The 12,207-nt window shown below is 44.0% G+C and overlaps 1 protein-coding gene across 6 annotated transcripts in view; it reads left to right on the top strand.

The window, feature by feature from the left end:
* Window positions 1-12,207, top strand: part of WDFY3 (WD repeat and FYVE domain containing 3) — a 378,134-nt gene that overhangs the window by 64,872 nt on the left and 301,055 nt on the right. Inside the window, exon 2 of one of the 6 annotated variants that reach the window (XM_059722254.1) lies at window positions 787-881. The exons of the other annotated variants lie outside the window; for them this stretch is intronic. The gene's annotated coding sequence lies outside the window, so the exon portion shown is untranslated. The remainder of the gene's footprint in view (window positions 1-786; window positions 882-12,207) is intronic. 6 annotated transcript variants of the gene reach the window in all.

Genomic DNA, 12,207 nt, shown 5'->3' with positions numbered 1-12,207 from the left:
ATTGATTTGCAATTTGAGTACGTACAGTAACGCTTACAACTAAGTGTCTTATTGATATAAAGCATCACAAAATGCCTCTGAGTTACTTAAGCTTTATAAATACTAGAGCTCTGACAAAGCTTCAAAAGATAGTTCTACCACCAAGCTGTAATTTTTGACCATACACCTTTCGCTCTTTGATTATTTCCCTGCTTGAAATACTTGAAATTGTATTTTTAAATGTTTGCAGTTTACTTAGTTGGAACATCCTTTGATTATCTTGTGTTGGTTTGCTTCTGTAGATCTCTAACATATGAGAGAGAAACCTGATAAAGAGTTAACAGTTGGGTAAATTGAGGTATATATGCTGTGGGGTATTTTAAGCATCATGATCAGATAGTAGCAGAGTTGGGAAAAGAACTCTGGGCATCCTGGTCCCCATTCCCCTGCTGTAAGTACTAGCTCTCACTCCCTGTGAGGAGTTCCCTTCTGAGTAGGTCACAGGTTGTTACTGCAGTAACTAAAATACAAGTATAGACTTGCCAAACAAGCTGTTCAAATATTCTCATTGAGTTTTCTTTGCTGAGGAGGATCTTGTTGACTAAGCTTAGTGAATGTATATACATTTAGTCTCAGGAACAGGAACTTTTTAACAAACTAGATTTCTCTTTGGTTTGTGAATGTCCATGTGGTCCCAGGAGTCTGCACAGTCTGTTTTCAGATTGCAGTCCGTTTCCAGATAGACACTGATGGTGGCATTTTTCTTACTAATCTTTTCCTTTTTGTTTTTTTGTTTGTATTAACTAGTGAGAGCACAGCTTTGGTCTCAAAGAAAATTGTAGGAGGGGAATGGACCCTGTTCTGTCAAAGTCTGTTCCTGTGATCCAAGGAATGCTTTAGAGGTCAGTGATTGGAACAGGGAACAGAAAATTATATATGTTTTAAGAGCTTTTATTTAATAAAAATGCCTTTAGCATGTAATTATAGTTCTTGTTTATTTGTACAGTATGACAGGTGCAGAAGCTTCTTTTGCCTGTTATACAAAGAAGAAAATGTGTGAATTTTTGAGTGCAGCAAATCTGAAAGTGGGCTGCCAGAATCCTCAAGGTTTAGGCTTAGTCTCTCAACAGCATTAGAAATATATAGTTAAGTCTACAGTTGTCTGTTAAATCACACTGATACTGAAAGGTAGTGTTGAGATGCTGTTATTTCCTGGACCATCACAGCAACATGAGAAGCAAGAATTCAGTTGATAATCTTTTATTGCAGGGGTGATGAAACACTGGCCTATAGCTAAATGCAGCCCACAGAGCCTTGGAATCGGGCCTGCAGGGCTCCCCATGGGTTGGGAGAGAGAGGGGCTGGGGGAGTAGTGGTAGCACTGTCACACATCTCTGCTGCCAAAATTCCAAGCCCGGTAGAGCAGGTTAGGGCTGGGCCATGCCCCCTTCCCTCCCGTGGTGCTGGGGCATGCCCCTTCACCCGGAGTGGCTGGTTTGAGTCTGGGCCTCCCACCTCTCCACCCTGTGGAGCTGGGCCATGCCTCCTTCCCTCCACCCAGCCAGGTTGGGACTGGGCCATGCCCCCTTTCTCCCACAGGGCTGGCCCATGCCCCTCCCCTCTGTGGGGCCAGGTTGGGGTGGTCCAAGTCCCCTTCCACCTCACAGTTGGATCTGGGCTGAGCTGCCCTTCCTCTGCCCCCTCCCCCACTGTGTGGCCAGATGGGGCCCTGCCAGATGTGGCCCACACAGGGACTGGGCACTGCCCATCTTGCCCACCAGTCAAAAAGGTTGAGCACCACTGTTTTATTGAATCAACTGCATGGTTGGCATAGACATGGGTAAAATTTTGGGTATCACAGTACCCAAATCTACTTAGGCCTCTCGGAGAGAACAGACACAGCAGAGCTAAGTAGTAGATGGGAACAAAATCTTATGTAAAACTCCATATATAAACAAAAGCAGGATATAAAGGAAATGTTCAGGTAACCAATAAACAGGAGAGATGCAGTAAAAAACCTGATAATGGAAGAACAAGGTTCTTTTAGAAGGGTTGTTATCACCTGTACAGTATAGAGTTTGGCGAGTATCAGGTAGATTCTGTATATAGTGGTTTGTAGGATGCCATCCTACATGCACTACAGAGTCAAGATGATGGAAATGTCATCTGAACACCTGGACTTGCTTACTGACTTCCACTGCAGGTTACATAACTACCACCCTTCAGTCAAATTCATATTCTCTCTGGAATACTCGTACACCAACATCACTTATCTAGACACTTTTCCCAACTCACCATCAGAAGTAAACTTCCTGCTGATCACCAGGCATCTAATGGGACCCATCCCTGTCTTAACAGTAAATTCAGGATCTGTCAACACAACTCCAATGCCCCAATAATCAAAACTCCCCACAACAAAACCCCCTGAATATATGAATCATGCATACATCTATCCTAGCGTGTGGTATATTTCATCCAGTGGTCCAGATGCCTTTATGGCAACAACATGGGTGAAAACTACAGAGAATGAATGGTCACTGAAAAAGAGAGAAAAATGTTCTAGTGTCTGTCCTTTCACAGAAAAATCCCTCCGTGTCTGACCTCACTGTTCTTGTGCTCAAAAGAAATCTACCCAGCACCTTTTCCAGGACAAATATGGAAATCAGAAATTCATTAGCCTGTTGGACACTTAAGTATCAGGAACTTGACATAGACAATGACTTAATGGTCTCTCTTAACTAGGGACCTACCAAATTCATGATTTTGCAGATTCTACGAAATCCAGCATTGCCCATGAATTTGCAGGTGGGGAGGGGGTATTACTGAAAAGAAAATGCTGGCTCCTAAGAGGGTGACTGCCCTCGTGAAGGGCTGCAGGCAAGATGGCTGCCACCCCCACCCCTTGCTGCTGATTGGCTTCAAGGGCTGCTTGGTATGTGGCCCTACCCCACTCCACTAATTGGTGGTGAGGGGTGGGGCTGTACGAGGCACAGTTCTTGCAGCCAATCATTGGCGAGGGGCTGGGCCACATAGCAGACGGTCACAGTGGCCAGTTGGCAAGGGGCAGGGCCACGGGGGCCTCTTGTCCAGTCAGAGGCATGGAGGGGCCCACTCCGCCCTGCTTGCAAAATGGATGCCTGGGCCTGCATTCTGCCTGCAAAATTATGTAGGACTCTAATTATAACCTCCCTGATGATATTTGATGATTTCTGCACTTCGCTGGCAATTAATGACCCTCCTGAACAATCTTGTTCTTTCATTATCAGGCTTTTTTTACTGTGTTTCTCTTGCTCATTTGCTCCCTGGTAATTGCTCTTATATTGTGTCATTATTTACATATGGCATTTTACACAAGCTTTTGTTCCATTTGCTGCTTAGCTCTGCTGTGTCAGCTTTTCTCCCAGAGTCCTGAGGAAAGGTACCATGACATCTGAAAGCTTGCCTATGTTGACTGCTACCAAGCCATTCATCCAATAAAAAATATTATTTACAAGAATTCTTGCCTTTTAGAGGTATTGAAAATTTTCTGTGTACTCAGAGTTAAACCCAGGATTGATGGGCTAGATTCAGTTTTTCATTGATGGACAGCAGTGGTAAAGGAGTAACTTCTCAATACAGACTATCTTTTCAGCCTACCAAGTCCTATTTTTTTGTTTTGAGAAATATATGCTCCTAGTTGATTAGTGGAAAGAGACAATGAGGAGCCTTTCTGCAAGAACTTCTAACATTATTGTGATGTATCTTTACTTTGGCTTAAGTAAGTTCGTTTTGTGTATGAATACTGTTTGTATTTTTTGTTTGGTTCTAGTTTCTTTGAATCCAGTGTATAGTAGGTTCCTTACTGTGGGCAGTCTTCTTAATAGTTGCATAGTCCTGGTGCCAATGGGCTAGGTTACACAATGGTTTCTTTTTAAAAGGTGAATGTTCATGCATTTCAAATTTCCACTTCTTAAATACTTAAGAGGATTAAAGGGATGCATCACCTGAAGGATTTCTTCTTGGCAAATGAAGTAAAAATAGATCTAAAAAGTATCTAAGTAACACTTTATTTTGCCTTTAAGTATAGTACCCCAAATCGTATATTTGCTGGAGGGGGCAAGGGAGAGGGAAAGAGTTATCGAAAGAACAGTTTTCCATGGACAGCAGTATAAAAATTCCATGCTTTTTATTACCAGTTAGTAACCTGTGTTACTCTAGCCCACCTGTATTAAATGTTAAACGTGAACTGGATGTCATTTTGATGCAGGCCTTTACTGTTATGTCCGTCAATGTAACTTGTACATAGGATGTAGAATACATAGATAAAAATGTATTTTTATTGCTTTTGTTCTGTTTCTTGCTGCAGCATATTGTTATTTCTCTATTTTGCCAAAAGAGAGTAGTCGTATGGCACATGGGAGGAAAAAGACCAAGTAAAGAACCATGCTAGTAACTACTGTATTTTCTCACACACAACACTATTTATTTATTTATTTATTTTAAAAACAGGTACTGGAAATCAGAGTATGTATTATATGCAAGGAAATATATGGTAAGAGTGTCTGCCACTTATCAGCAAGGATCCGGGTTTTTCTGTTTCCCATGGAAAAACAGAGTAAGCAGTGAATTTTGCCCTTTACCAGAGGCAAACGCAGATTTCTCCTTTTACCAGAGAAACCCATGGATTTTGCCATTTTGTAATGTGCTCCTCGCAGGCTGACAGAGTTCCATCCTGCAGAGAGCTGGGAGGGAGCGGAAGGAAGGTGGAGAGATGGGGCACCACATGCATGAACATGCACGTGGCCCCAGGCATACCTGCTGGAGCTGCCCTGCAGGCTGTGTGGGGGGGGAGGGGGATTGAGGCTGTTGTAAGGAGGGAACTGGTCAGGGCTCAGACTGCTGCCCAGCTGAGTGGGGCTTGGGTCCTGGGGTTGCATTGAGCAGCTGCAGGGCCCCAGTGCGGAGCAGGACAGGGCCACGGGTGGGTTTTCCGCGCATGCCTGGAGGGCAGGGGGAACCCACGCCCCCCAGATCTGTATGCTGGGTAGGTGCAGGGTGCAGGCATGGGCTTCTGCCCTGCTTTCCTCCCCTGGGGCCTCTGCAGCCTGTCAGTCACTACCTGGCGTGGCAGGAAAGAGCAAAGCTGCTGGGGATCCCCTTGCCCCCCTCCCCCCCCTGCCGCCCTGGTGACGTGCCCTCTGTGCCTGCTGTTGCTTTGAGAGGCACAGCTCCATGCCATTTGCCCTCACTGCAGCCCTGTGTGCAGGAGATATTTCGTCGGGGCAGCGGAGGGGCGAGCAGCGGTGAGGAGATCCCTGGCAGAACAGCGGAGCTATGCAGAGAAATTGCTAGCTGCTGTTCCCTGCTGCCCTGCTTCCCTTCCCTGGGGCCTCCCCAGCCTGGTGGGCGCGACCTGGCGCGGCAGGAAGCAGTGGAGCTGCTGGGGGTTTCTTCATCACTGCTTCTCCACGTGCCCCCCCCCCCCCAGTTGCCCTGGTGATGTGTGTTCTGTGTGCGGGACTGCACCCCTCAAAGTAGCAGCAGGCGCAGGGGGTGCATTGCCAGGGCAGTCGGGGGGGGGGGGGGGGGGGCAAGCACCAGTGAAGAGACCCCTGGCAGCTTTGGTTTTCCCTGCCATACCAGGTTGTGCCTGCCAGACTCCAGAGGCAGCTACAGTTTCAGCTTTTGGTTAAGCAGGAAAGGAAACATGAGTGAAAATAAGGCTCTGTCCTTGTTCTATATAGCCATAACTCCAGAATTCCCGCCCCCCCCACCCTCCCGCCTTCCTTTTGCCTTCCCAAAAACGAGGTGAATTTCTTATTTGGGCACAATGCCGTATGTTGTTTTCATTGTCTTCTGCACGCGTTTCTGTAATGTGTAAAAATAAATAAATAAATAAACCTAAACAAACACAAAATAAACTTTATGGGGTTCAGGCAGGATTTACAAATATTGCTCACCTTAACCTCTTCAAACTCACAATTTGAAAGTCTGTGCAGATTCTAAATTTTAGTATATGCAAAACTCTGACATTTAGGAAGAGATTAAAGGAAAACTTTTTGAATGTCTTGGGGGCAAAAATAAGGTGAGGGCATATCTCTGTTGTTAGGGATCTACTTGATTCCTGCTGAGGTGAAGGAAAAATTGGAGGTGGCATGTGGCACCATTTTTGCAGCCTTTTCGTGCATTCCCCTGCCCCCCCCCCCCAACTGATTGGCCAAGAGGGCTGCGCATCCTGTAACCCTGTTCCTCACTGCTGATTGCTGTATGGGTGGGGCTGCACAATGGGCAGCCCTCTCTGCCAGTCAGCAGTGAGGGGCAACGTAGGGAGTGGCCACCATGTTTGCTGCTCCTGTTCATGATGGCTATTCCATCCCCTCCAACCCCTTGGCAAGCTGTGAGGCTGGACTGCAGTGGCCCTTAGCACCACTGGCTTCCACTAGTGAGCAAGAACTTTAAGGTGTGTTTTGTTTTGTTTTGTTTTGGGGGGGCACGAGTTTTTTTGGGGGGGGGGGTTGGTTTTTTTGTTTTTCCCCCCTCTAGCAATTCTGTGCTAAGATTGCAGGGATTGCCATTTTTGTGGGGTTTGTGGAAACTGCTTTTTTTGCAGTTTGCACAAAAAATGCAAAATTGCAAATAGAGTATATTTCTACCTATTGTAGGACCATCTAATGAGAAAAAGGAGTTTCATAAAGCAATCAAAGGACAGGACCCTAATAGTAATTATCCTAATATATATTAGAAAAGGAAACATGACCAGGCATAGTCCTCGTCTTTTTTTTTTCTTCTCTTTTTCTTGAACAGGATAACTAAGCTTGTGGATGTAAGGGATGTAGAATGTAATGTGTCTTGACTTCAGCAAAGCTTTTGATACTTACTTGTAGCATTTTTTTTTTTTAAGCAAACTAGGGAAATATTCTAGCTGAAATCACCGTTCTGTGGATGCTCACCTGGTAGGAAAGCCATATTCAAAAGGCGATTACCAAATGAAACTGTTAAACTGAAAAGAAATTTCATATGGAATTCTTGATGTGCCTGATTTTTGCCCCAGCTCTGATTATATTTTAATTACTTAAAAGATGGAATGTAGAGTAAATTTATAAAACTTACGGATTTCATGGAAATGGGAGGGTTTGCAAATGCTGTGGAAGACGGGATCAGAATTTAAAATGATACAGAATTAAAGAAGTGAGGTGTGGTATGAAATTAGCAAACTGGAATCTAGTAAAAGCTAATTTGGAATACTATACTTTAGAGGGAGAAATAAAAAGTGCCAAATTTGGAATAACTGGGTAGGCAGCAGAAGAGGATCTGGGCATTACCATATTATTCAACATTGTGATCCTGTTGCAGGAAAGCAAATCTTCTTACTTTTCTTACCAGGAATATGTCTTGTGTATGGATAGGTGATTATTTCTCCCTGCTTGATGCTGGTGAGGACTCATTTGTAGTGTTTGTCCAGTTTTGGACACCACACTCTAAGAGAGGTATAGATGAGTTGGAGAGAGTACTATAGAGAGTAAAGCAAATTATGAAAGGTTTAGAATATCTGATTTAAGGGAAAAAGATGGAGGAAATGGATTTGTTTCCTTTTAAAAATAGGAAAACTAAAGGAGTATAGACATCAGTCCTTCAGTATATAAGGTTATCATAAAGAGGAGGGTGACTAAATTGGTCTCCATATTCATGGAATAGGGAAGGAGAAGTACAAGAAGAAATTTTGTTTAATTTCTAACAACAAAGAATTCAGTTAAATATTAGAGAAAAATCCAACTATAAGGGTAGTTGGATCATTGAAACCAGCTATCTTGGAGGGTTGTAGACGCTCTGCTCCCATTAAAGGAAAGACCATATTAGATCGGCCAGATTGATCAAAGTATAACTTTTTCTGCCTCTATGCAGAACAATCGCAGTGCAGGACACCTTCCAGAATTACTTTTCTATTTTAGTGATTTCTGTCTTGGTTTTGTATTTTTTCTTTGGAAAAACAACCAAAAGGAACTAGGAGGTAAGCCATTAACTTTTCAAATGTAATTTTAATGATAGCATTGTGTACTCAGAAATCTAGAACTCAAAATTTACATGAGTGGGATTAGTACTACAGATATAGACTTATAGCACATATGGGTAAAAAAAAAAAAAAATCTAATTTTCATTCTTCAGCTGAGAGAAGCAGAAGGAATGATGATAGGTTGAATTTAGGCAATTCTGCCAGTTGGGGTCCCATTAACTTCAAGGCCTCCATATCAATTTGGGTGTTGTAGAGACAGATTCAGATAGATTCAGCTGGCATATGCTACCCATCTGCCTCAATTTGAATCCCTCACAGCATTGCTGCCTTTCCTTCTGTTGTTCAGGGCAGGCTGTATTTCCTCTTCTTTGTGCATCCTTATGCACAGAGTAGTGTGTATGTTTCTTTCAAAATGGCACTTATTTTAGAGTAAGCAAAAGAGTAATAAATCCTTTACTTGAGGGCCCTATTGTGTTTCCAGTCTGTCTGTTGCATCACACATTTAGCAAATACCAAAATGCTATATCCTCTCTCTCTCTGCCATAAGAGTTGCAACAGCATAAGAAATCCTTCTCCCTCTGCAACAGTTTGGTTCTCCTAACTTTCTGCTGAGCAGAAACTCCTTTAATCCATCACTAAAGATTTTGGTAGGATTCATATGGGTAATGGGTGGGGAGCAACAGCTGTTCATGAAGGGCTTGGGGGTTTATGCCCTGTCACAGTAAATTTGGTCACTTTCATGCCCCCACCCCTGCCAGTTCAGCTGCCAAATTTTGTTTGATGCTTTGGCACAGCATTTATGTGATTTGCATATATTATACTTCACCGTTAGTCATGGATACTTAAGAACTAGGGGTGTGCGAAGCTTCAGTAGCCAAATCGAATTGGGAGGCCCATTAAAAGCTCTGAATCAATTAGAAGCATCTGAATAGATTCGGAAAAGATTTGGTGATTTGGCAGGTGGTCTTGCAGGGAAACAGAAACTGAGAAGGCGGGGGGAAAGCGGGAGGTCAAAAGACTGCTCTGAGATTGGCGTCTGTAGTTGGCCAGTGACTGTGATCTTTTTCTGAAATCCCTTCCAATCACAGTGCTTTGGGGGAGGGACGTAGAAACAGCATGTAAGGCTCTGTGTGAAGCCTTTTTCTGCCTTTTGTAAGCTGTCTGTCTGAAAGAAACATAGTGTCAAAGGTACTAGCAGCAGTGGCTGGCTTCCTAGTCATTCTCTGGCTAGTCTATCTTCTTGGAAAGGATTGGATACACCTTACTAATTACCCTTGCCTAGAATCCCTCAACTTATCCCTATCCAATCCATTCCTTTCAACTTTTTCTTTCCCCAAAATCCTCTTATTTTTTCTTGTTGTTTTTCCCGCCCCCACACACACTTTTTAAAAAGAAAGCTGTGTTTTTCCCTGGCAGTGCAGGAAAGCACATATATTACATGCGTGTGCATGCACTAAACTGATAGTAGGTGTATTATGCATACACACATACATATATTGAACACATACAAGACACTACACTTGATCTGAGCCTTCAAGAGGTGAACACACAATTTTTCCAGCACAGCAGATGTTATGAAGTGTGCTGGAAAGGCAGGTATCCAGTCTTCTGGCAGGGGAGGGAGAGGGGCTAGAGGGGGTAGGGGGAGACCTGTAGCCCCCTCCCCCCCCCCCCAACATAGGTGTGTCCTCTTTCCTGGCAGCCATGAGTCTTCTGCTGCCAGTGGGAGCAAGGAGGTGGGATCAGTACCTATCCCTGTCCCTTTACCTGCACCACCTCCTAGCATGAGCATGCCAGAGGAGGAGCTGGATCTAGAAGCAGGGTAGCTGAGTGCCATAGCCAGGGAAATTCTGGAGAAGGAGGAGGAATCCAAGTTTGTGCTCCTCACCTCTCAAAGTTCCCCTAGACCCAAGGTCTCCTTCTCCGGGAGGCACCTCGAAGGAGGTTGTGGGGAAGCTGAGCCACCTGCCCCCTGTTGTTGTGCCTCTGCCTGCTGAGTAGGGGGATAAGGGAGGGGCAACCAAGAAGTGGGTGTGGGTAGTGTAGTGTGGGATCATTTTGAGTTGGCAGATGATCTCAGATATGCTACCTGCCAGCACTGCCAAAGGCAGATCAGCGGGGCCAGGGAGGTGAAACAGTTGACTGCCATGGCAATGCTTCTCCATCTCAGTGGCACGGCAGTCTTGGAAAATGCAATTTTCCCAGGAAATGCCTCTTTGGTGAAAGGGGCACCTAATAACCTCCAGCCACCACACACATGCACAGTCCTGGCTGGGGAAAGCCATCTGTGAGGCATGGGCCGCAGTGTAGGGGAGGTAGAGTTGCGGAATGGATGTCACCCCTAGACATCCGGGGCCTCCTGCCTAGGTAACATCTGAATCACTTTTCCATCAAGGCATGGCAGACAAAAGAGGGGCAGGCGGTTGTCCCAGAAACAGGTGGGCAGGCCGAGATCTAACCAGCACTGAGGAAAGCCCCCTGTTACAGGCTATCGTTCCTGCTGCATTCATCCTGTTCTGCCTTAACACACACAAGGCAGACAAGGTTCTTTGGGTCAATCTGATATCTTTTATTAGACCTGTTGAATAGTTGGAGAAATATATTTTGGCAAGCTTTCAGTTTAAAAACAATTCGTCAGGCTGAGGAAGCATCTGCAGTTGGTGTGTGCTCTTCCTGGATGGAATGAATATTAAAGAAGCCAGAGGCTCAGCTGATATGCAAGAGAGCCAGTCAGTGAAAATGTAAATTGAGGCATCAGGGGGTGAGAGGCTGGGAGGGGGTGGTGAGGGGGGTGTAGCAGGTAAAAGTGGAGAGGTACCTGGGGAGTCAGATATCAGGCAGGTTATAGTGTGCCATAATCCAATGTCTATATTGAGTCCATCAGTTTTTATATCCAGTAGATTTATGAAGTGAAGTGAAATCAGTTCATGCTACAGAACATACATATTTGTATTTACTATTAAAAAGATGAAGGGTGTACCCATTCTGGATGCTGATAATGTTTTGCATGAGGCAACAATTTGGTCATACGTTTATCCTTGACTGTTATTGGTGTCGGACAAAGCATGTAGCCTATCATAATATAAATGAAAGGCAAAATTTGTGATGCCATTTTGTGCAGGTCCACCTTCCTTCATGTTTGAGCAGATCAACCACCCTTCCAACCTATTGTGATGTCTTCACAACAATGTCAGTCATTCAACTGGAGGCATGATGAGGTTGCTAATCTCTTTAAAGGATGAGCTGGCTGTGCAGGAAGCACTGTAAAAAAAAAAAAAAAAAAAAAAAAAAAAAAAAAATCTGCTGCAAGCAGATTATGTATGTTGCCATCATAGCACAGATGGGTCAGATGGATGCAGCTGTGCTAACCAGTAGCACTGCCAAAAGACAAAGGACCTCAAACGCATGTATAAAAAGGGACAGGATGCTAACTGTTAATCAGAAGGGCCTCTGACTTTGGTCAACCATTGAGTAACGCTAACAAAAGTTCTGGAGAAGGGTGAGGAAGAGATAAGTGAAAGTCTGCTCCGCTTTGAAGCAAGGTAGAGGTAGTCTTTTGCTTGTTCTTTTGACTTGAAAATAATTTTCAGAGCTGTCTGAAAGCAGCCTCAAATGTGTTGCTGTAGATGCAGCAGTAATTATTTGTAAAGTGCTGCACTTACTTTTAATTGAAAAATACTGTACTTTTTGGATACTGTAGTAATTAGATCTCTGCTAAAATCTGATTTTTATCAGACTGAAGTTTTATTTATTTATATGCATTTTTGTATACTGTAACTGTTTTTAAACTGTTAAGGATACTGTGAGATGATAAATTTGGGTACCCTACACTGAAATGGTACTGTCCAAATAAATCGGAATTCAGTGGTTCTGTGCAGTTAAATTCACAATTATATCATTACTTCTGAATAATGTAATTTATTGAAGTCTGGCTATGAAGGTCAAGTCAGCACTCACTGTACAGTTATTTCCTAGTCATACAAAATGTAAAACCCTGCACTCTGGTGAAAGGCCATTATTATATATTCAGGTTGTAGAGTTGTATGTGTAACATTGTTATTTCTTTAGTAATTTAACAGGGGTTATGTGAATCTCTCTGCTTTAAGTACTATAACCCCCTGTGCTCCAATTGTCTACTTCAGGGATTGGTAGCCCCTGGCATGCATACCAGAGCATGGCACGCAAGGCCATTTTGATTGCCGTGCCACCACTGATCCGGGCTCTGGGCAGCTGCTGCC

Source organism: Alligator mississippiensis, chromosome 2, assembly GCF_030867095.1.
Source record: "Alligator mississippiensis isolate rAllMis1 chromosome 2, rAllMis1, whole genome shotgun sequence".
Lineage (NCBI taxonomy): Eukaryota > Metazoa > Chordata > Crocodylia > Alligatoridae > Alligator > Alligator mississippiensis.
This window is presented reverse-complemented; position numbering and strand designations above follow the sequence as displayed.